At 34.5% G+C, this 23,004-nt stretch overlaps 1 protein-coding gene across 12 annotated transcripts in view; it reads left to right on the top strand.

The window, feature by feature from the left end:
• ADGRL2 (adhesion G protein-coupled receptor L2) overlaps positions 1-23,004 on the top strand; it is a 199,448-nt gene that overhangs the window by 56,832 nt on the left and 119,612 nt on the right. The gene's annotated exons all lie outside the window — the stretch shown is intronic.

The raw sequence follows: 23,004 nt of genomic DNA, 5'->3' as shown, positions 1-23,004 counted from the left end.
GACTAGATATTTTGGCATTGCGTAGACACCTCAGTAGAAAAGCCTTTATCAGCCCACAGATGGTTCTTTTATTGGCAACTTTCACATATCAGCTTCCTCTCTCAAATCAGCATCCATTGACAGCTTCTGTATAGAAAGGATTTTGTTCCTGATCTATAAATATGGAATTGAAAGATTATATTGTGATTTGAATATAACACTTTTATTTTAAATTTCTTGGTTCTTGGTGTATGACAATATTAAATTATTGGATACATGAAAAAATTTTAAAATCAAATTTCTGGCATTTTGGAGAGAATATCATTGCCTTGTATATCCCATTAATATAATCATCTTAGAATTTTTATCTTATTTATACAGCAATTAATCTTCTTTATCCTTACGGCTTTCAACTAAATCTTTATTGTTATATTGATATTTTTAGAATGACCCTTGAAAATGTATGGAAATGTATTTTATCTCAAATGTGAAATTAAAAGTTATGATTAGTTGCATTTAGGGAAATAGGAAAAGTTAAAAATGACTACATTTGGACCAGCGCTTATGATAAGACTAGAAATCAGAGAGGGTAAGAGTTAAATATTATATAATCTCTAACACTGAGGTATAAGCAGTTAGTTCTGGCCACTGAAACTCAGTATTATTCTTTTGGTGATAATAGCAGTGTTGGTTTAGATTAAGGCTACATACATAAAATTTGAAATTCTATAAATGGCATGTCACAATAAGGAAAGCCAGATCCAATAACACATAGGATATAAAATTAATAACTGAGCCCATAGTACTACTATTCCTTGATTTGATTTATTCATGACTCATTTGTTATTTCATTTAGCAAATGCTGTGTTTTATAGTTTTTACTAAATACTTTTTTGGTAATTGGTGGTGTGAAGAACTGAAACTAAGGACAATGAATATCATTTTACTGTTCCTGTAAAGCTCCTCTTAGAGCAAGAATAAAGGTGATATAAAAATGTTTAGAACCAAGACTTAATAGAGGGTATTTCTTATTCCTATTTTGCTGTCTTCCTAAACATGACACATCCTTACCTCTTTAGATGTTCAGCTTCAACAGACTGCACAGGGTCAGTATTTGACTTGGTGTATCAGAATTGGGGTTGAGTACTTATATCAGGGACCGTGAAAATTTAGCACACTGTAAAAATGATAGCAAGTATAAAGGTCCTGAAAAAAAAAACTTGCAAAATGTAAACATAAAAGACACCGAAATGTAGACATATTTACCATTTTTTTCCTGGATGTAATAGAAAGTGTGCCATTTGTAATTTAGAGTGCTTATTTCCTATTGGCTGTGGTTTATTTTCAGCCTACTATGGAGTTTTTATGTTATGGCATGTTAATATGCCATTTTATGCTTGTATAACATCTATTATTATTTATTTTTTCTACATATTGGACAGTGTTGACTGAGTAAATGTAATTTTGATATATACCTCTATGAAATTGTTTAGAATTTAAGTAATCATGTTTGAACATTCACATTATTTGATAACTAGAAAGATTAAGAAGATGCTGCTATTAAAGTTTGAAAATAATGGACAGTTTAAGATGGTAAAGGAAAATTTTGTCACTGAGTTTTACATTTTAATAATTTGAGCATCAGATTATTTTAAAACATTAACCACTTCAGTTCTGACATGATTTTGTATACATGTATTTATTTGTATGAAAAGAAATAGTGTTGTTTAAATCATTGTGTCAGTTCAGTGCTGTTTTATCTCATTGTGTAGTGTATTTTGAGTGTTGAATATTGTAGTTTGTTTTGTTCTTCTATATTAAAAATTCTCATATAAGTAAAATGACCATAGAATAAAACTTTTTTTTTTTCCTTTGAGACAGGGTCTCTCGCTCTGTGGCCCAGGCTGGTGTGCAGTGGCATGATTTCTGCCCACTGCAACCTCCACCTTCTGGGCTCTAGCAATCCTCCCACCTAAGCCTCCTCAATAGCTGGGACTACATGTGTGCACCACCACACCCGGCTAATTTTTGTTTTGTTTTTGTAGAGACAGAGTCTTGCCATATTTCCCAGGCTAGGCTCAAAATCCTGAGTTCAAGCGATCCACCCACCTTGGCTTCCCAAAGTGCTGGGATTACAGGCATGTGTCACCGTGCTTGGCCCTGAAATAAAATTGTTAATGTTATTTAGTTAATAATCATTTTATGTCATTTAGACTTTAATTTTTTTATAAGGCTTTTGAAATAAAACATTTTAAGAACTTTATTAAGTCCTAAGCAAATTCAGACACAATAGAAAATTGGAAAGAAAATGAAAAATTATTAGAAATCCTTACTTCCAGAAACTGACATTTTCTTGGAACGTTTCACTGTTTTTTTCCATAAAAAACGGGCCAGGCGTGGTGGCTCACACCTGGAATTCCAGCACTTTGGGAGGCCCAGACGGGCAAATCACAAGGTCAGGAGTTCCAAACCAACTTGACCAACATAGTGAAACCCCGTCTCTACTAAAAATATAAAAAATTAGCTGGGCGTAGTGGCGGGTGCCTGTAATCCCAGCTACTCAGGAGGCTGAGGCAGGAAATCACTTGAACCTGGGAGGCAGAGGTCGTAGTGAGCCGAGATTGTGCCACTGTACTCCAGCCTGGCAACAGAGTGAGACTTCATCTCAAAAACAAAAAAAATACTTCACTGGTATTCCATATTTTAAAGACTAACAGGTAATTCCTTTGAATTATTTTTTTAAAAGACCTTTTATTTTTATTTTATTTATTCACTTCCTATTTTTGTAGAGACAGGGTTTCTCTGTGTTGCCCAAACTTGTTTTGAATTCCTGACTTCTGATGATCCTCCTGCCTTGACCTCCCAAAGTGCTGGAATTAAGTGTGAGCCACTGCACCTGGCCTCAAGTCTTTTTAAGTGTACATTAAAATTTTAAATATGCACTATCGCTAGCAAATTATATAATTCATGTAATGTATGAGTTCAGTCACTTAGATCTCTGTTAATTGGAAAAATACCCCATAGTAACATGACACAAAAGGTACTTTGGGGAAATGTAATTTCTAGGAATCCAAGATTTGGGATTTTGGATTCTCTGAGTCTACCTTTGGGTCAATTAGTTACTTTCTCTGCTTCAAGCTCCCTTATCTTAAAGATTAAGAAATTATTTTAGAAGGGGGCCAATATTTATGCTGACTTTCAGCTGTGAAATAAAGTTATTCTACTATAGGAGAATATTTGCTTCTAACTTTAAAATTTTCCTTGCCTTTAGTTTTCTTTTTATTCTTTATTGGTTTTCATTTTATCTTTTTTTTTTTTTTGAGACGGAGTCTCGCTCTGTCGCCCAGGCTGGAGTGCAGTGGCCGGTTCTCAGCTCACTGCAAGCTCCGCCTCCCGGGTTCACGCCATTCTCCTGCCTCAGCCTCCCGAGTAGCTGGGACTACAGGCGCCCACCACCTCGCCCGGCTAGTTTTTCGTATTTTTAGTAGAGACGGGGTTTCACCATGTTAGCCAGGATGGTCTCGATCTCCTGACCTCGTGATCCGCCCGTCTCGGCCTCCCAAAGTGCTGGGATTACAGGCTTGAGCCACTGTGCCCTGCCTTCATTTTATCTTATGAAACTACTTTCAGCATGTGATGGGTGATTGTTCTTATGTATGCAGTTGTCCAATTGCATAACTTTGGCCTATTTTTGATAATTTTTGTTACATGTCCTTATTAATTTAGGATATGTACATATTTCACTGACTTTTTTTTTTTTTTTTTGAGACAGAGTTTTATTCTTGTCGGCCAGGCTGGAGTGCAATGGCAGTGATGTCGGCTCACAGCAAGCTCCACCTGCTGAGTGGGTTCAAGTGATTCTCCTGCCTTAGCCTCCCAACTAGCTGGGAATACAGGCGCTGGCCACCATGCCTGGTCAATTTTTGTATTTTTAGTAGAGGTGGGTTTCACCATATTGGGCAGGCTGGTTTCAAACTCCTGACCTCAGGTGATCCACCCACCTTGGCCCCCCAGAGTGCTGGGATTACAGGCATGAGCACCGCATCCGGCCTCACTGATATTTTAATTGGTTGATAAAGTAGCAAAGTATTTTTATCATTGCTAGTTTTGTAAAGGTTTTAATGATTTCAATAATATTAAGTTAATTTAAGAAATTCATCTAGCTGTTTATAAGAGATGTCAGAATATCATGGCAGGTTCCATTATGTTCCATATGTTTGACTAAAGGTGTTACTGCGCAATGTTATACTAAGAGAAATTTATGTTTTACTGATTCTGTCAGTATCAATTCTAAAATGTCTTTTAACATTTAATGCTGTTCTTTATCAATAAACACATGGGCCACGCACAGTGGCTCACGCCTGTTTTCCCAGCCCTTTGGGAGGCTGAGGCAGGTTGATCACTTGAGGTCAACAGTTTGAGACCAGCCTGGCCAACATGGTGAAACCCTGTTTTACTAAAATACGAAAATAGCCAGTTGTGGTTGCGCTTGCCTGTTATCCCAGACTTGGGAGGCTGAGGCAGGAGAATTGCTTGAACCTGGGAGGTGGAGGCTGCAGTGAGTTGAGATTGCACCACCACACTCCAGCCTGGGCGACAAAGCAAGACTCCATTGCAAAAGAAAAAAAAAAAAAATACATGAATTTTCTTGGTTTAATCCTTAAATATTTTTCATTATGTGTTATTTTGTTATAGAATAATTTTTATTTTTTTTCTCAGTTACATCAGTCTTTTTTGTCATCGTAGAATATGACTGAAGATACTTTATAATAAAAGAAATATTACATTTATTTTGGAATTTTGTTTTGCTTGCTGAAGTTAAAACAAGCAAAATTTGTAACTTAAGGTTATAGAAAATTAATATGGTAAAATGTCAGATTATAATGTGTACATCTAATATGTTGGTTATTAAGGAATTTAAAAGAGAGACTAAGATAGATGAGACATAAGACTTCTTAAGTTTCAAAAATAGATAATTTTAAAGAATAGATTAGATACATTGTTTTACGTTATGGGTAAATTTCCCAGAAAAACCAAAAAACACAACTGATTCATAATGAGCCAACCACTTTTAGGGGGTAGCTCTTGGCTACCCTTTTAATTTGTGGCCTATAAATTTTAGCCCCTATCAACTCTGACAGTTACTAGGTAAGTACTCTTCATTTAGCCAATGACTCTGTATTGATATCTAATATTAAGATAACAAATACATCTTGATTCAAAGCTAGTCTTGCATAGCCTTGTTATATCTTAACAAAAGCAGGTACCATGACTTTGCCACTATATATGAATGAAGGAATGAATGAATGGATTAATGAAAAAATGAATTTCCCAGCAGATGACTATGCCAATAGAACATGAGTAAGCCCTTTTTTTTTTTCTTTTTTTGTTGCTGGATTTGTATTTTATAAACTCTAGGGAAAGAAGAATAATATTTAGTTTTTTGTAGTACTTTTATTCTTTTACCAAGCAAGTTTACTTATCACTTTCGCCTCTACCAGTGTCTCCCATGCAACAAAAAGTGTCTTATACAGAGGAGATAATAACTGTTGGAGGACTGAATAAGTGAATGATTCCTACCCCATTCACACTATTGTAAACAAGAAAAGCTTTTTAGAAACCAAAATGTGTTTTGAAAAAAAATTCCCCATAAAACCAAATACGTAAGCATAATACTGGTTTCTACGTACTAAGTCACAAAAAATGAACAAACACTGGAAGGCTGAGAATATGAGTTTTGGCATCATATTTATACTTTTCAAGGGAATATTCTGTATAGACTTTTTAAAGACAAGGGTTTTTAAAAATTTTATGGGAGATCTAACAGTGCAGTGAAGTTAGATGATGCTAGCTGGTGTCAGACATGAATTAGAAACCTGGTTGTTTGGTTCCCGTGCTATTGATCTTTGCAGGATTGGTTGCCTTCGCACTTTGGGCCTTGCCATATATGAATTGAGGGTGGGCAACAGACAGCTCAGGTTCATCATCATTACTGTCTTGCAAGCTTTTGAGGCACCCAAACCACAACCATTGTTGGAACTTGGTTGCTTGGTTGCTGCATTTCCCTGTTGCCTCTTAAATATTGCATAATATTGCCCAAGGATCCTCAGGCTTTATGATGGTCCCAGAAAGGATCCTTTTTCAGAAACTGAAAAAACCCTCTAAAATCGTGGTTGGCAATCTCTTTGCTCCATTATCCTACCCCCCCAACTTGAGGACTCTTTGCCCTAAATAAAGTGGCTCCCTCCTGTGATTGTTCTTAAGTTGCTGAGAGTGGATTGTAGTGAGCTGATGAAAAGATGGCAGATGATGGGAAACCTTAGGATCTTGCTGTTATTTAAATTTGATTTGGTATAAAATGAGATTTAAGTGTTTTAGGGCTAATTAAGGAGTGAACCCAAGAAACCAGGTATCATATTGAGAGCAAGCTACAGAATAAAAGAGCATGTTTTCTCACACTCAAAGATAGATAGTTGATTTATACATGTTTAGCTGCAGAAAGAGATTAAAGTCAATACATCTAACCCAAACTTACTAAATTATGTGTCACAAGTTTTACAACACCCTAGACTCCTGTAATTCCTTAGTACCAAGAATTGAATTAATCTGAAAAGCAGTAGATATTTTATTTTTCAACAATTTTAAGTATTTATTGGAGCAACATTAAAAATAATTACAATTTTGTGATACTAAGTGGTAATCTATTGTGGAAGAAGAGCTAAAATGCTAGAATTTAATTTTCTTTACAGACACTAAATTATGAAAACCACGTTAAATTTTTAGCATTTCAGATATTTTAATTTTATACTTTATTATGGATATATTTAGCATAGATATGGGCCAACAATCTTATGGTAACAGTCATAAGTGTTCCCAGTAGTAAGTTTCAGTATATTTCATGGCTTAATTCTGTGTCCATCAATTATAACAGACTCGATGTGAGCCTCAGAATTGTGAAGCAAGCTGTTTTTTTAAATGGGGAATTAAGTGCCAAGTCATGTGTCTGAAGTCAGCATATCAGTTGGCAAATACGTATATATTTAGTGAGGACCTATTTCTGATTTAGAAAAAAAGGGAATGTAATTTCTACAACATTGAAACAGTGTCTAGAACAATCTTTTCCCCACACCCAAATAGCTGTTATTGACATGTCCAGAATATTGCACCTAAGAATGAATTGACCAATGACATAATAAGGGTAATTTTTTTTAAAATTAAGTGACTATTGCATTGTTTCTATTTAATTTGATAGCCTCATTTATATCTGTTAATATGAAAGTTTTAATCACCATAAGTATATTTACAATGAAGTTGGAAAATGGGATTTCCCCACCTCCTTGGATTTGATTTTTCTATTTTACTTTATTTCTAAAAGTTATGAAGCTGGGCATGGTGGCTCATACCTGTAATCCTAGCACTTTAGGAGGCTGAGGTGTGGAGGTCAGAAGTTTGAGAAAAGCCTGGCCGACATGGCGAAACCCCATCTCCACTAAACAAACAAGCAAAAAAAATTAGCTGGGCGTGATGCTGGGTACCTGTAATTCCAGCTACTTGGGAGACTGAGGCAGGAGAATCCCTTGTGCCTGCAATGCAGAGGTTGCAGTGAGGTGAGATCGCACCACTACACTGTAGCCTGGGCGATAGAACGAGGCTCTGTCTCAAAAACAAACACCCCCCCCCCCAAAAAAAAAAACCTTACGGCTTCCAGTATACCACTTTGTAGGTAGCAAATTGTATATGTTGATGTCTCTACCCTTTTTCTCAATTCACTATTTAAACAAACAGCCTTTACTGTTATAGAGACTAAGTTAGCAAAAGTGCCCTATTGTTTTTCAGGTTTCTTGTACATTTCCAAAGCTGTAACTTTAAATTACTTTGTTTTTCTAAAATTTAACATAGTTCTAACTGTTAGCAAAGCTAGTTGTGACACTGGCCAACATTTTCTTTATTGAGAGTTGTTGAATGACAGCCATGTCTGAAATCTCCAGTCAGACTCCTACTGATATAAAGATAAATGTGAAATACTAGAACTGGAAGTATTTTAGCAGCATTGAAGCTATTTCTTGTTACTTTTATTTGGGGATATGGAATGTTCACATAAATTCTACTTTGAAGATGTTTGTTTAAATTTTTAAAAAATATCCTCTTTACTTACCACCACAGATGAGGAGCTACCTATTCTAGAAAGAAAAATTGTCTCTAATTCTTAATTTATTATATTTTCTCATGTGAGATTAGTAGTTTTCATTACTAGTTTTTAGCCAATGGTACACTTCTCCTGAGAGATATCCAGGGAGTCAGGTGGCCTTTTTTATTAACCTTTGCTACTTGCCCTGCAGACAAGGAGAACAGAACTCCCGGGGAGACAATCACCCTAAAGGGAAGCGCCAGAGAGGGATTATATCACAATTTTCCATGAAAACCTGATCATTTTAAGTAGCATTGAAAATTTTGTTGGAAATAGTTTTATTAAAAATGTTCTGCATAATTGTGAAATTTAAAGAGAAAACAATTTGTATCTTTTAAGTTAAGAAAGGTAAAAGTGACAGCAGTTTCGAAGAATGAATTGAGCATTTTCTGTGTGATGAAAACTTGTTGTGCCAACAGTCATAAAATAGGAATCTTATTTTCTCCATTAAATAGATTAGAAAAGGGGCTAAAATGTTTTGTAACTTACTGCCCAGAATCACATAACTGCTAAGTTAGAGCTGAGACTAAAATCCAACCTTCCTTTCTCAAGTCCGTGGTTTATACTGTTAAGCCTTGATTCTCGTAGCAGAACGGGAAAGAAATAACATTTCATGCTCTTTTCTTCTTTCTAAAACATGTTACATTTTTTCTTGCCTCTGGAACTCATTGCTTGGCTTGTCACATCACTGACTTCTTCACATCCTTTAGGTCTTGGTTTTAATTAATGTTAACCCCAGAGAGGCTTTTCATAGCCATTATATGGAAAGCACCTCCCAATTACATCATCGTATTTATTTTCTTCTTAACATTCTTAGTATCTGTAAATACTTTATTTTTCTATCTCTCCCACTATTAACTCTATATAAGAACAGGGACCTGTCATTTTCCTTTTTGCTCAAAGTTTTGTTTCATAGAATAGTACTTGGCATGTATTAGTATAGTAGGTAGCTGTTGGTTCAATGGATGAATGCAACTTTTTATATATTCTGGCGTCCTTTTAAGTAATAGAGATTATGTACTATTTCCTCAGGGAATGTTTAAAAGAAATAATTGAAATTTTACCTTCAGTTTTAAATTTGAGTTGTTACTGTGGCAGCAAAAGTTATTTTAAAGAAATAAGTTATATATAAATTTCCCTGAAAATTATTGGAAATTCTTATTGAAATGGTGTTTTACTAAGATGACGTTTGTAACTTTGTATCTTGCAAAATGCTAGATAATCTTTCATTATTCATACGGGATTCATTTCTGCAAGCATATCTTAGTGATTCAGTTACTAACTTCCTTGTATATCTTACCCCAAAGAAACTAATCTCTGATATTTGGGATGTATGGGGTTTTTTGGGGTGTGTGCATAAAATAGATACTCTCTGGATCTTGTCCATAACATGCATAGGAATCTTAGGTGACTTTTAACAAACATTAAGCAACGGTGAGCTCGAAGCACAGAATTTAAGGTGGCAAGTAAGTGCTTCATTACTGGAATATGAGTTATCTGTGATTACAAATAAATTGTACAGAGTTAGAAAAATTGCATTATGTTTCTAGACACAAGAATTTGAGATCTGTGTTATTTAAAATAGTGGTTACTTTTAAAACTGGGTAGTATAAAAAGTCCTTTCTAATGTTCTTAGTCATCTTACTTGCTTTTGGGTAATAAATTACTTTTATGATTAGCTGTTTGATTACTAAAATCTTAGTGTTTTGAAATGTCTACTTTCCCAAAATTACAGCCAAAAAAGCCTGTATATAAAGTGCTTTGCTATACTGTTGAACAACGTAGCATTGTCTTTGAACCCCATGGGAAAAGAGGAGTGCTGTTTTGGGTGTCTATAAAAACGAACCAAACTTCTTCCCTGGAGTGTTCTGACTGCTGTTGCTATGTGCTTATGGGCTTACGCCATGTGGCTCTTTTCAGATTTGTTTCAAAAAGTCAGAAGTTAGGAGGCAGCTCTACTGACACATGAGAGGAAAAACAATATTGAAACTCATGAATGAGTTTTATATTTCTGTACTTGAAAGTATTTAAATTACTGTGCAAAATAATATCTGATTATCTGTAGATTAATTCTTATCTATGAACATCAGATTTTTAAAAAGATGATTGTGAACTACTTTTGTTTACATGGAATTGCTAATACTGAGTACCTAAATGAAATAAATTTATAAAGGAAAACCAAATACTTCATTGCAAAGTCAAAAACAAGTAATATTCAAAAAAATTTTAATTCATAAGGTATTTGTTCTGTATTTGTGTGAATAATCAGGAGTTAACTTATCCATTTATGAAGACCTTAGGTGTTATTTCATTTTCTGTTCTATTTTAGATTATTATCTCTTTCTGTCTTATGATAACTCTACCTTACAGTGTTAGTTGTTCTTAAAAATTTGGAGCTTGTAGACTCTTTGAAGAATCTGACAAAAGCCGGGCAGCCCTCCCACATAAATACGTAGGCCAATATAGACACAAATAATTAATGCCGTTGTAATCCACTTAATAAAAAATCTCCACTTTGGGCAAGGCTGTGTGTGTGTGGGGGGGGGCGTGTGTGTGTGTGTGCGCATGTGCATGTGTGAGATAAAAGTTACTTTTTCCTTTTACATTGAAGAGGTGTTATTGTTAAAATCCGTGCCACTGCTATATGCTAGGCATTTCAATAGGCAGTACTAATACTGTTAAAACAAAACTACTCAAAGTTCTTGCTTCCATGGAGCTTATACTTGGTTAAGGGGTTGGGGAAACATGCATTAACTAAATTACAAATAGGGTATGTTCTACAAAGGTGGTTGCTTTGTGCGGTGACTACTTTCATTTTGTCCGCCTCTTTTCCATTTATTCCCCATAGCTTATTAGCAAAGTGAACTTTGTGAAATATAAATTAGATCACTTTTCCTATTAAAAACCCTCAGTGGCCTCAGTAGGCACACCACTCTAAGCAATTTGGCCCTGGATCCTCTCTCCAACTTGCTATGGAGCTACCCTTCGGTAGGCTCTCCTGGCTTCACTCATACTGGTCTTATTTTAGTTCCTTTAAATGTCTCAGTATCTTTATACATCTTTGCCTAGGATCATTTTCTCCTTCTCTTCTTATGATAGCTTCTTTTTTAGAACAATATTTAATTTTTCCTATATCAGAGAAGCTACCTTCCCAATTAAAATACCCTTCTCCCCTACAACATTCATACCTATAAAACTCTGTTAACTTTGCTTCTTCATTAGAACTTACTACAAACGTGAACCTGTTTATCTATTTTACATCTTTTTTGGGGGGAAAGGTCCCTGTTATTTGCACTAGAATGTTGGCTCTCTCTGGGCAGGAATACTGTTTTTGTTTTACTCAGCCACTCGCAGGTAGGATACTGTCTGTATTCAGTAACTAAAGATGCATTGGAATGTGTAATGTGGATATTCATACTGCATGTAAAGTATTTGCAGGAGATTTGAAAGGATGTTGTGAGAGCAGTAGAATAAACGATCAATATGTGGATTATCTTGCTACAGTAGAGATAGTGTAAAAAAAATAGTTTAGAGAGATGCTTGAAACATTGAAATCAGCCAGACTTGGAGATGGGAGAAGTGATGTCAAGGATTACTTACTCTTGGGTTTCTGGCTTGTGCAACCTGGATGAATGTTGGTATTGTTGATTGAGATAGAAGAGGACCACATTATTGTTAAGGTATAGTTATAAATCACCTGGGTCCTTTTCCAGGTCTTTTTTTTTTTTTTTTTTTCTTTCCTTTTACCTTCAAAGTTTCTTTTTAGCTATTTTCAAAGACTATTGAGAATAAAAAAAAATTAGACCTATTACCCGATCAAAGTTCTGATTTTAAAAAACACGCTTGAAAAAAAGAGACTGGAAGGCCCTTACTATGTTACTTTAAACTACAGTATAAAGATACACAGATCAGTTTATTTTCTTAATGGAGGCTGTAATGTTGCTGTTCCTTCCTTCAAGAAATCCACTTAATATTGGCCACCTGTTAGTATTAGATCACCATGTGTAATGACTTCCAGCCATTGTAAACATAACTAAGTAGACACATAAAAACATCGTAATAGGAAAGTACTAATATATGTGTATAGTTTGAATACTTTAGTCTCTTCACAGTTTATAAATAATTCCAGTTTCTCACTGTTCTGAAAATGAAGGGTGAAGTTTAGTCACACTGATCATCAAAACTGTTGATTAAATATATGTAAAAAATAAAATATAATTTGTGACTTAAAATTGAGTAATATACATTGTATATTCAGATGCATACTTTAGGTAGAAATGTTAAGATTTTTAAATTTAATTTTTTTAGATTTAAGTTGAGTCTTCAATGAGGTCAAGTGTAATTTTGAATTCCTTTGTATTAAGTATTCAGATCTCTTTATGAGAACTTGTTAGCTATTTGATCTACATTGTAAAATATGTTTAATGGCTGTGCATCTTAAACAGTAGCGCTATATGTCATGTCGAAATTTAAAAAGTAGGAAATGCACATTTTCCTTACAAAACAACCAAAAAAATAACACTCATGAGATTTGTGTGGAATTAAAGACTTAGCTTGTTACAACCAATTATTCAGATTAAGTTTGTACATATTAGTGTATATATCTGCAGACAGAACTTACACATTTTCATGAGAGTTTTTACAAAAGGAGAATAAAGTGTCATTATTTTATTATAATTTTTTTTGGTAATCTAACTTTTGTTGAAATAGATGATTTACAAACAAAACAAAACATCTTTTATTTGCTCCTAATTACATAAACTGAAATACCTAATTCCCTAAATTTTATTTCACACATCTACAGTCAGTCCAGACACCAAGAATGACCAGTGATCCTCCTCCATTCATGCATTTAAATGTACTAAAATCAAAACTAAATATTCCTGTTTATTCTTTCTTGAAGCATTTTGATATATGGGAACAGAATATGAAACTTAATAAGGTCACACCTCAAATTGCAAGGATCAGTTTTAAAATAAAACCAAGGTAGATATGGAAACTTTTATATTAGTCAGTTTCACATTAAAACTTCACATTTTGAGTTATACCCATAATGATAATCTAATTTTGACATAGTTGAAAATGATGGGCATAGGAAGTTATTTTCAAAATACAGGAATATAAACTACATTGTAAGTTGCCAGAACTTACAATGAAATTATTTTTTGCAGACAAAAAGTATTATGAAACAGTCAAGCTTTTGTTTTTTATTGGCATTAATACTGTTGAAATAAAATGAATTTTACCTGTATTTTATTCATATATGTGTTAGCATAGTTAAAACAACCAAAAACATATTTATTTTTTGTGGATCTCCAGTTTTCTGCTCATGAAAATTTTAGTGTTTATAGTGGTTGATGTTATTTGTATAAAACTACTTTTTGAAAACTTTGTACTCTTTACCTAAAGCATTAGTAGATGTTAATCTTTCCCCTTTTTTTGAAGACAGTGTTGTTTTCTTATTATACTCTAAGTTCTAGGGTACATGTGCATAAGGTGCAGGTTTGTTACATATGTATACATGTGCCATGTTGGTGTGCTGCACCCGTTAACTCGTCATTTACATTAGGTATATCTCCTAATAATGCTATTAGGTATCCCTAATAAGATAATGCTATCCCTTCCCCCGTCCCCACCCCACGACAGGCCCTGGTGTGCGCCCTTGTGTAATGTTCCCCATCCTGTGTCCAAGTGTTCTCATTGTTCAATTCCCACCTATGAATGAGAATATGCAGTGTTTGGTTTTCTGTCCTTGCGACAGTTTGCTCAGAATGATGGTTTCCAGCTACATCCATGTCCCTTTAAAGGACATGACTCATTCTTTTTTATGGCTGCATAGTATTCCATGGTGTATATGTGCCACATTTTCTTAATCCAGTCTATCATTGATGGACATTTGGGTTGGTTCCAAGTCTTTGCTGTCGTGAATAGTGCTGCAATAAGCATACGTGTACATGTGTCTTTATAGCAGCATGATTTATAATCCTTTGGGTATATACCCAGTAATGGGATGGCTGGGTCAAATGGTATTATTTCTAGTTCTAGATCCTTGAGGAATTGCCACACTGTCTTCCACAATGGTTGAACTAGTTTACAGTCCCACCAACAGTGTAAAAGTGTTCCTATTTCTCCACATCCTCTCCAGTTCCTGTTGTTTCCTGACTTTATAATGATCACCATTCTAACTGGTGTGAAATGGTATCTCATTGTGGTTTTGATTTGCATTTCTGTGATGACCAGTGATGATGAGCATTGTTTCATGTGTCTGTTGGCTGCATAAATGTCTTCTTTTGAGAAGTGTCATATATCCTTCACCCACTTTTTGATGGGGTTGATTTTTTCTTGTAAATTTGTTTAAGTTCTTTGTAGATTGTGGATATTAGCCCTTTGTCAGATGGGTAGATTGCAAAAATTTTCTCCCATTCTGTAGGTTGCTTATTCACTCTGATGGTAGTTTCCTTTGCAGTGCAGAAGCTCTTTAGTTTAAGTAGATCACATTTGTCAATTTTGGCTTTTGTTGCTATTGCTTTTGGTGTTTTAGACATGAAGTCCTTGCCCATGCCTACGTCCTGAATGGTATTGCCTAGGTTTTCTTCTAGGGTTTTTATGGTTTTAGGTCTGACATTTAAGTCTTTAATCCATCTTGGATTAAATTTTTGTATAAGATGTAAGGAAAGGATCCATTTTCAGCTTTCTACATATGGCTAGCCAGTTTTCCCAGCACTATTTATTAAATAGGGAATTGTTTCCCCATTTCTTGTTTTTGTTAGGTTTGTCAAAGATCAGTTGCTTGTAGATGTGTGGTATTATTTCTCAGGGCTCTGTTCTGTTCCATTGGTCTATACCAGTACCATGCTGTTTTGGTTACTGTAGCCTTGCAGTATAGTTTGAAGTCAGGTAGCATGATGCCTCTAGCTTTGTTCTTTTGGCTTAGGATTGAAGACAGTGTTTTTATTATCTAGTCAAATGGTAAACATAAGTGACTACATTATTTCTGGAAGATGAAAAATAAAATATACTTTTCAGTTCACATATTTCAATAGGTCTTACTTCATTTCTCATTGATTTTAAGTATTAATTTGTCACTAGACAAATTAATCTCTCTGATAATCAGAGAGAGATTAATCAAGTGTTGGTGGTGATTGGACTTTGGTGTTTCAGTTTGGCTGTTGTAATACTCACATGTCAGACTAAGTAGAAGGAGGCATATGCCCTTGGAAACTATTTTAATTATTTTATATCATTATTTCTAAAAGTCATTGCCAAGAGAGGACACTTAGCTATACATACCTACATAGATATTTTTCTGGATTTTTAAGGACTAGTANGATCTCAGCTCACTGCAAGCTCCGCCTCCCGGGTTTACGCCATTCTCCTGCCTCAGCCTCCCGAGTAGCTGGGACTACAGGCGCCCGCCACCTCGCCCGGCTAGTTTTTTGTATTTTTCAGTAGAGACGGGGTTTCACTGTGTTAGCCAGGATGGTCTCGATCTCCTGACCTTGTGATCCGCCCGTCTCGGCCTCCCAATGTGCTGGGATTACAGGCTTGAGCCACCGCGCCCGGCCGAAACACAATTTCTTACTGGCTTTTTTTCAGCTATATCAGCTTAAATAATACTTAACTCTGAAGAACATGGATTAAAATGAGCAAATTTATAGTATGAAATTAGTATATAGAATGTAGATTAAAATGAAATGAAGTTAAAGCTCACGTTTGTTTTTAATTCAGGTTCTTGCCATGTAAAGTCATTTTAAGCCACCTACCTAGTTCCAAAATGGTATTGACCACCTGCTGTTAACATGCTGTAAGGAAAAGGGAGAGATGTAAATGAGTTTTGGTGATTTCTCTGCTTTGAATATAAATGAAACTGAAAATCTTCTGTCCTGTACTCTTAATAGTGAACTACTAGAGTGTTTAAATCTGTGTGTGAAAGTGAAGGCTGTCATAAAGGATTATCATTAGCCTCTTTATTTTTTTACTATGTGAATACTTGTTAGCACTGGGTAATTTGAATACAGCTTAGTTATAATACTTATTTCTTTATATCTATAAATTTGGTACTTTGTAAATGTGTTTTGACAGTAAAGAGATAATTCTGACTGAAATGTAAAAAACCCATTTTACTTGAACATTATAAATGATAGATCAGAGTGTATGGCTAAGAATTACAGAAAATGGAGTAGCCTTTACAAGGTATATAACATCAACCCAGCTACAGTAATCAGAACAGTTTTAGAATTGAAATTCCTTCCACATGAGACAAGAACTGGTAAAATTTGCTGATCATGTTAGATGGCGGGAGGCTGGAAATTATTTAAAAACTTGAATAGTATATTCTATGAATATTATCATAATCTTTGAATAGAAAATGAGGTCAGTTAAGGTGTAATCAATTGATTCTTAGTCCCACCCCTCATATGGAAATATCTAATTCTTACCAACAAACACATCCAAAGTGCCAAAGTTGCTGAAAAGAATTTGTTTTATTTTAGTTAAGCATTAATAAAATATTGAAATTTACTATTGATTCATATTCCTTCTGATGGTTGCATATCAAGATGAAAAATGTACAAAGCTCTCTAATTATATATGTAGGTAAAAAAGATGGAGTAGTGATAAATATTTGTCAATAACTATTTAACTCCAGATTTCTATGTCATGTTTAGGGAGTTTTATCCTAAAAATGTGTAAAGAGTTTCTTAGATCTTTTCCCACTCATAAATCACAAAATCACAAAATCATGATTTGTTTTGGTTGGGTAGCTCCTGCAACATTCCTTCTTCACATTCTTCCATGGCATTGAAAACTTGCCATTTCAGTCTTCATGGCTCCCTTTGGAAACAACTTAATTGTATGAAATTGTCATCATGTAGCTTTAAGCCCTTCCGAAGATCATAGGTCAAGCTGAAAATTAAAGGGGACTCTTGCTTTATAGTGTCAGTTGTACCTTTTGGAACCTTGGCAGAATATTGATTAAACATTTTACCTGTAAGTTTCAGATTGATTTATATATTGTGTAAAATTTATCAAAAGTAACAGCCAACATCTGATGGAATTATGAAGTTGATGGAATTATGAAGGTACCTAGAGGTACCTGTCTCTTTTCCTCTTAATGAAATTAGTCATAAAGTAAATTTTTATTTAAAGTTAAAACCAAGATAAAGCTGAAAGTGTATCCTTGAGTTTTTCCGAAATGTTTCTCTACTTGCTTTCTTCCTGAATCCATCCTTCCTTCCTTCCTTCCTTCCTTCCTTCCTTCCTTCCTTCCTTCTTTTCTTTTCTTTTCTTTTCTCTCTCTCCCTTCCTTCCTTTCCTTCTGTCCCTCTCCCCTTCCCTTCCCTTCCTTTCCCTTCCCTTCCCTTCCCTTCCCTTTTCTTTTCTTTTCTTTTCTTCTTTCTGTCTTGTTTTGCCCCTCCCCTCCCCTCCTCTCCTCTCCCTTTCTTTTCTTCTTCTTTTTTTTTTTTTTCTGAGATGGAGTCTTGCTCTGTAGCCCAGGCTAGAGTACAGTGGCGCCATCTCAGGTGACTGCAACCTCCGCCTCCTGGGTTCAAGCAATTCTGCTTCAGCCTCTCTAGTAGCTGTGATTACAGGCACACACCACCATGCCCGGCTAATTTTTGCATTTTTAGTAGAGACAGGGTCTCACCACGTTGGTCAGGCTGGTCTCAAACTCTTGGCCTTAGGTGATTCACCCGCCTCAGCCTCCCAATGTGCTGGGATTACCGGTGTGAGCTACTGTACCTGACCTTCTTTTTTAAGTTTTAATTTGCTTGTGCTGCCAGAGGAAAAATGGCTGGGTTGCCTGTGTCTTAAACTCTTATTTCTATAGGCTGCACACTCTTTCTCCCCAAAATCCCTGCAGCAAGTGACCTTGTCAAACAAAAGTGTGGAATAATGGGAGGCAGCCCAGTGATGCTGGGTCATTTTTAAGTAGTTGTTTGCTACTGTCAGAACAAAGGCAAATCAGAGTTGCATTAAAGGGATATGACAGATTGAACAACTGCCGGCCTGCTTCCCTAATAATACTTGTCTTGTAGTGTTGGGTTGAAAACTGAGTGGCTGGAGTAGTTATTCATATGGGTTTGGGATGAAAAATGTATAGGAAAATAAAGATCTATTTCTGTCATTTAACAAAATACAGAATTTCAGAAATTAGGAAGCAAAATTTGATTAAAACAGCTTTCTAATGCTGTTCAGTGACAGAAACATTATGAGTATGTTATGTTCTATTAGATTGTTAATAGCATTGTTCATTGTTATATAGGATTTTTAACTGTGATATGTTTGAATCTATTTATATTGTACCATGTTGTGACCAGATTCTTGATGTACTTGGATAAATTTGGAACAACAGTTAAATCTTACTCTTTAAAATACTAATTAAGTGTAGCACTCTTCTTACATGTCCATAATGGAAAAACACTTGCCTTTTATTTGTAGCTTGATATGTAGTCCTTTTGTTACTGTTTTTAGAGGGGGCTTAGGGTTTGTGTGTGACTTAGGTGCTGCTGTGAAGTGGAAAGCATCACCTGTATCTGGCATTTGCATTTTTGTAATCATTGCTTTCAAAATGTTCCAGAGAGGTACATTTTCCTCCACCCCGTCTCTCTAATGCACAGTTAATAGTATGTCCTTCACTTGAACTTTTTCCCTTATAAATCAATTATGCATGTGCTATAGTAGTTCTACTTTTTAAAGTGCATAAGGAGAATACTATATAAAAGTGCTTGTAAAACAAATCTAAGAGTCTAGACCTTGAGAATTATCATGTTTTGGTTTTCAATAAATGGTTAAGGTATTGTAAAAGTTGGACATTTTACCAAAGTTACCATACTTGAGCTAATTTTTAGAATATTTTTTAAAGAGTTATCAGTGCTTTATATTTCATATAAGACTTTATATGAAATAAATACATTAAAAATGTAGAGTTTGTGATGCCTGGTCAAAAGTGGAATTAAGATTGGTTTTATTATATGCTTTGAATGTGTTTCTGAAATATTTTTTGAAGAGGATACTTGTAAGTTAAATACCTTTTATCATTTATTTTAATCATAATTTTATATATACTCTGTCATGAAATAATACTTAAGAATCCCAATATTTGTTTTTATGGTATATCTTTACATTGTAATCTGTAGTATTTTAATTTCCTATAAACCTCTTAATAATACTAGACAATATGTGACCTTTTACACTCATCCTGTGTGCTATAAAATTACTGTTTCCTCTGATTCTATTAAATCCTTTCAAAGCACTAGAGAACTCCCTGATTTGTACTTAACAGAGCTTTTCATGTATTAACAAGTAGAGTTACCTGGCTATCAATAAGTACTTGTTTAACTAGAGTGACTAAGTTAAAGACTTGTAGAAGTTAGAAAGGACTCTGAAGCTAATAATCCAAGCTAATAATTTGTGACTCGAAGGAACAGATGCAGAGTAGTTCAAAACTTGATGTTTTTGTTCAGGGTAAGGTAGTAATTTAGTGACAGAATCCAGGTAACTCAAATCCTCAGACTAGAGAAAAATTATTAAGATTTCTTGACATTTATTGTTATTCCCTACCTTTAGCTATTACACAGCTAAATCTACTTGTGAAAGTTCAGCTTCAAAAACTTTTAGCCATAGTTTACAAGCTGTGGACTGTGGCTGAGGTTTATCAACAACCTCGGTTTTCTAATGTAGTGGAATTCAAAGTAGATTAGATTCCTTCCCTGAGCCAGAATTCTCTGAGTGCTCTTCTTAACCACTCCTGCCCAATCCCTCATTCTACAATATTGAGCCTTAACTCCTATTCCTGTCTCCCTGGCCATCCTTTTTAATAGTTTTGTATTGAAGTGTCCATGAATTAACAACATTTTGTTTTAATAGAGATTCTCACTTCAAGGTGGCATAAAGTAGTATATATTTCTCAGGATTGACTTTCCCACTTAAGAATATTTGCCTTCACCTCTGTGCATTAAAATTTATTGCTGCAATTGACATGACTAAGGTGGCATAACATAGTGCTGTGAGCATAATCTAGAGCTATTCTGAATAAGTTTGAATCACAGCTCTTCTATTCATAACCTTGGGCCACTTAACCTCTCTTGCTTTGTTTTACATATCTTTAAAATGAGGATTAAAATATTACTATTAGGAAGATTAAAGAAATTATAATATTATTCATAAAGTACTGAGAATCTTGCCTGATACGTATAGTAAGATGCTACATCAGTGTTAAGTCCCAGAAGGAGCCAGTAAAATTGTTTCAGTATTTTAATGTGTGTGTACTTGGGGTTCTGGAGATACTCCAAGAACAACACACATTCCTAGTTTTACCTGAATGAACCAGGAATATTTAATTATGTAGCGTGTATCACATTTATTTTTAGAGCCACATTTTACTGAAATTAAACCTAGGAACAATACATGCAATACATAGCTGTTGTTGTTGTTGTTGTTGTTGTTTGCTTTAAAAACCTTGCTTTGTTAAAAAATAAAAATAAAAGCTCTTGGTATTTTTGGGAAGGCAAGTTAGAGATAGACCTTAAAAGAAACCTAGCTACTGCCATTTATAGGTAGTTATATGGATACCTTACCTTTAGAAGTTATTGAGTGTGACTTATCTGCTTAATAGCAATTAAATCCGTTTAAAATGTTTACCAGGTGTTAATCATAAGTCAGGGTTGACATAGCCAGTTTAATCTTATTTGAAAGAAAAGTCTCTGTAAATTCATGTTTACAGATTTTTTAAAAAACTGGCTACGAATGTTTATTATAAAAATCCATAATTTTCCATTTGTTTGCTATACTAGAATACTATGCAGTTGTAATGAATAAGCATTTATAGTTTCTGCTCCTAAAAATTGGACTACAGTTTCGTGAGTTTACTCTCATCTGGTAAGCTTTCCAAGAGATTCAGGGAAGCCATAGCTTTCCAAGTATGCAAATCTTTTGTGTTCAAAGCACTTCCCTCAGGCACAAGAAGAATATTTCAGTGATATGCTTTGCTCTTTTCCTTTAACATATCTAACATGAAGGAGTTTCTCATTAGGTACACAGCTTATGTACTTACTGTAGGATCCACATTTATACATACAGAGAAATTACCCATAATTAAGATCAGATGTCTATGTATTAATTAATTTGACATTCCTGTAATAATTTATTGGTAAATAAATATCTCTTAACTCATTGAATGTGGATGGCATATATTTTGTAAAATGTTTCAAAATACATGAAAAAAATAGCAACCTGAGAAATTCAAGTTACTGTGTTTACATTTTTGAAATCACATGTTTGGAAGGTATTTATAATGGGGACAGCCTATCTATGTTTAAATAGATGTTGAAGAAATTATATGAAAAGAATTGATAGAAAGTTTTATTTTTAATTGTTTGCTTTGTAATGTATTTCTTGGGTGAGTGTAAAAAAGTAGATTTCAGAAGATTTATTTATACTATCAATGCATGTTTTAAAATTATGCTGTTGTTTGAGTTGTAAATAATTAATGAAAAAGGCATTTTACGTGGCATTGAATCAATCTGTTGGTTTCAGTTGTTCACCCTGGATTTCTTTCATTTAGTCATCTTCTTACTGCAAAGGAGGACATTTATTCATTACTTTGCCTATATAATACTAACATACTAGCAGATGGTCACTTTTCAACTGGTTTGTCTTCAGAAAAGAAATGAAAATATTATAGTGCCAGAGAGAGATATTGTAATGCATCCCCGCCAATTAACAGGTCATTCTTTTCAACTGTTGTATAACTGCAAAATAGCTCAATGTCACATAAAAGGCTAAAAGCTAGAGCAAATGGTATCATGGGAAATATGAAATAAACACAGTGTAATGATTTATAGTCTTTTCTTGAACACACTAGGAATATTTCTTTTCTAAAAAGACACAAATTATATGCTACAGTAGTATTTTGGTTGTACTGGATTCTAGCTTAATTAGTTCATATCAAAAGATGGCATTTGTTTTAAAACGTGTATACATTCTGAAAGAAGATACTTCCCCAAAACATTTAAAATACCTTGAATATATTTTTAAACGAATATGTTAGCCTAGCAAACAATGAAATGAAAACCAAGTATGAAAATAATGTATCTTCTTCCTGCCCTTTAATGAATGATCTGTAACTCTGATAAAAAGATCAGTTTAGAGATTATTGAATTATTTTAATTCTAGGAGGAGACTGAAAGTAGCATTGTACATTTAGAAATGCAACATATAAATGAGTAGAATTGGAACCCTACATGAGTGGTAAATAAGCTGGAGAAACTGAAGTATGCTTAAAACACAGAGTAATTAATGAGCAAGCTCAGGAAAAAAAAATCTAAGAATACTTAGAAGTAGTGTTTGAAGAACTGGAATCATCACAGTTTAAATTATTTGTTTTGATCTTTCTCTGCCACTGAATTGCTGTGTATCTTTGGGCAGTCACTTAGATCATTTCCCCAACTAGAACATTAGCAAGTTGGCTTAGACAGCTCTTAAGTCCTTTTTTTGAAATGTTATAGCTATTTGGTTGGTGATAAATTAAAAAAAAAAAAATGCATTTGCCTAAGTGAGCCAGGTAGATTTATAATGAGAAAGAAGGAAGTTCTTATAATGAGTATTCTTTATAATATTATTTATTCTTCCGAAAAAATCAAGTGATAATAGAAACCAAAATATAAAATATCTGAATTCGATTTGCATTCCTCCTAATTACTAGCACTGTGAAGAAAAACAGGTCGTTTAGGTCATCGTTGTGAGCCTGCTATCAGCGGTCAGCGCGGGCGCGGCCGGAGACCGTGGGGCCTGCAGTTGCCACCCCTCAGGAGCCACCGTGTTGGTGATACCCCCCC

Source organism: Rhinopithecus bieti, unplaced genomic scaffold (genome assembly GCF_001698545.2).
Source record: "Rhinopithecus bieti isolate Rb0 unplaced genomic scaffold, ASM169854v2 scaffold_13184, whole genome shotgun sequence".
NCBI lineage: Eukaryota > Metazoa > Chordata > Mammalia > Primates > Cercopithecidae > Rhinopithecus > Rhinopithecus bieti.
Note: the sequence above shows the minus strand (reverse complement) of the source record. Positions and strands in the feature narration are given on the sequence as shown.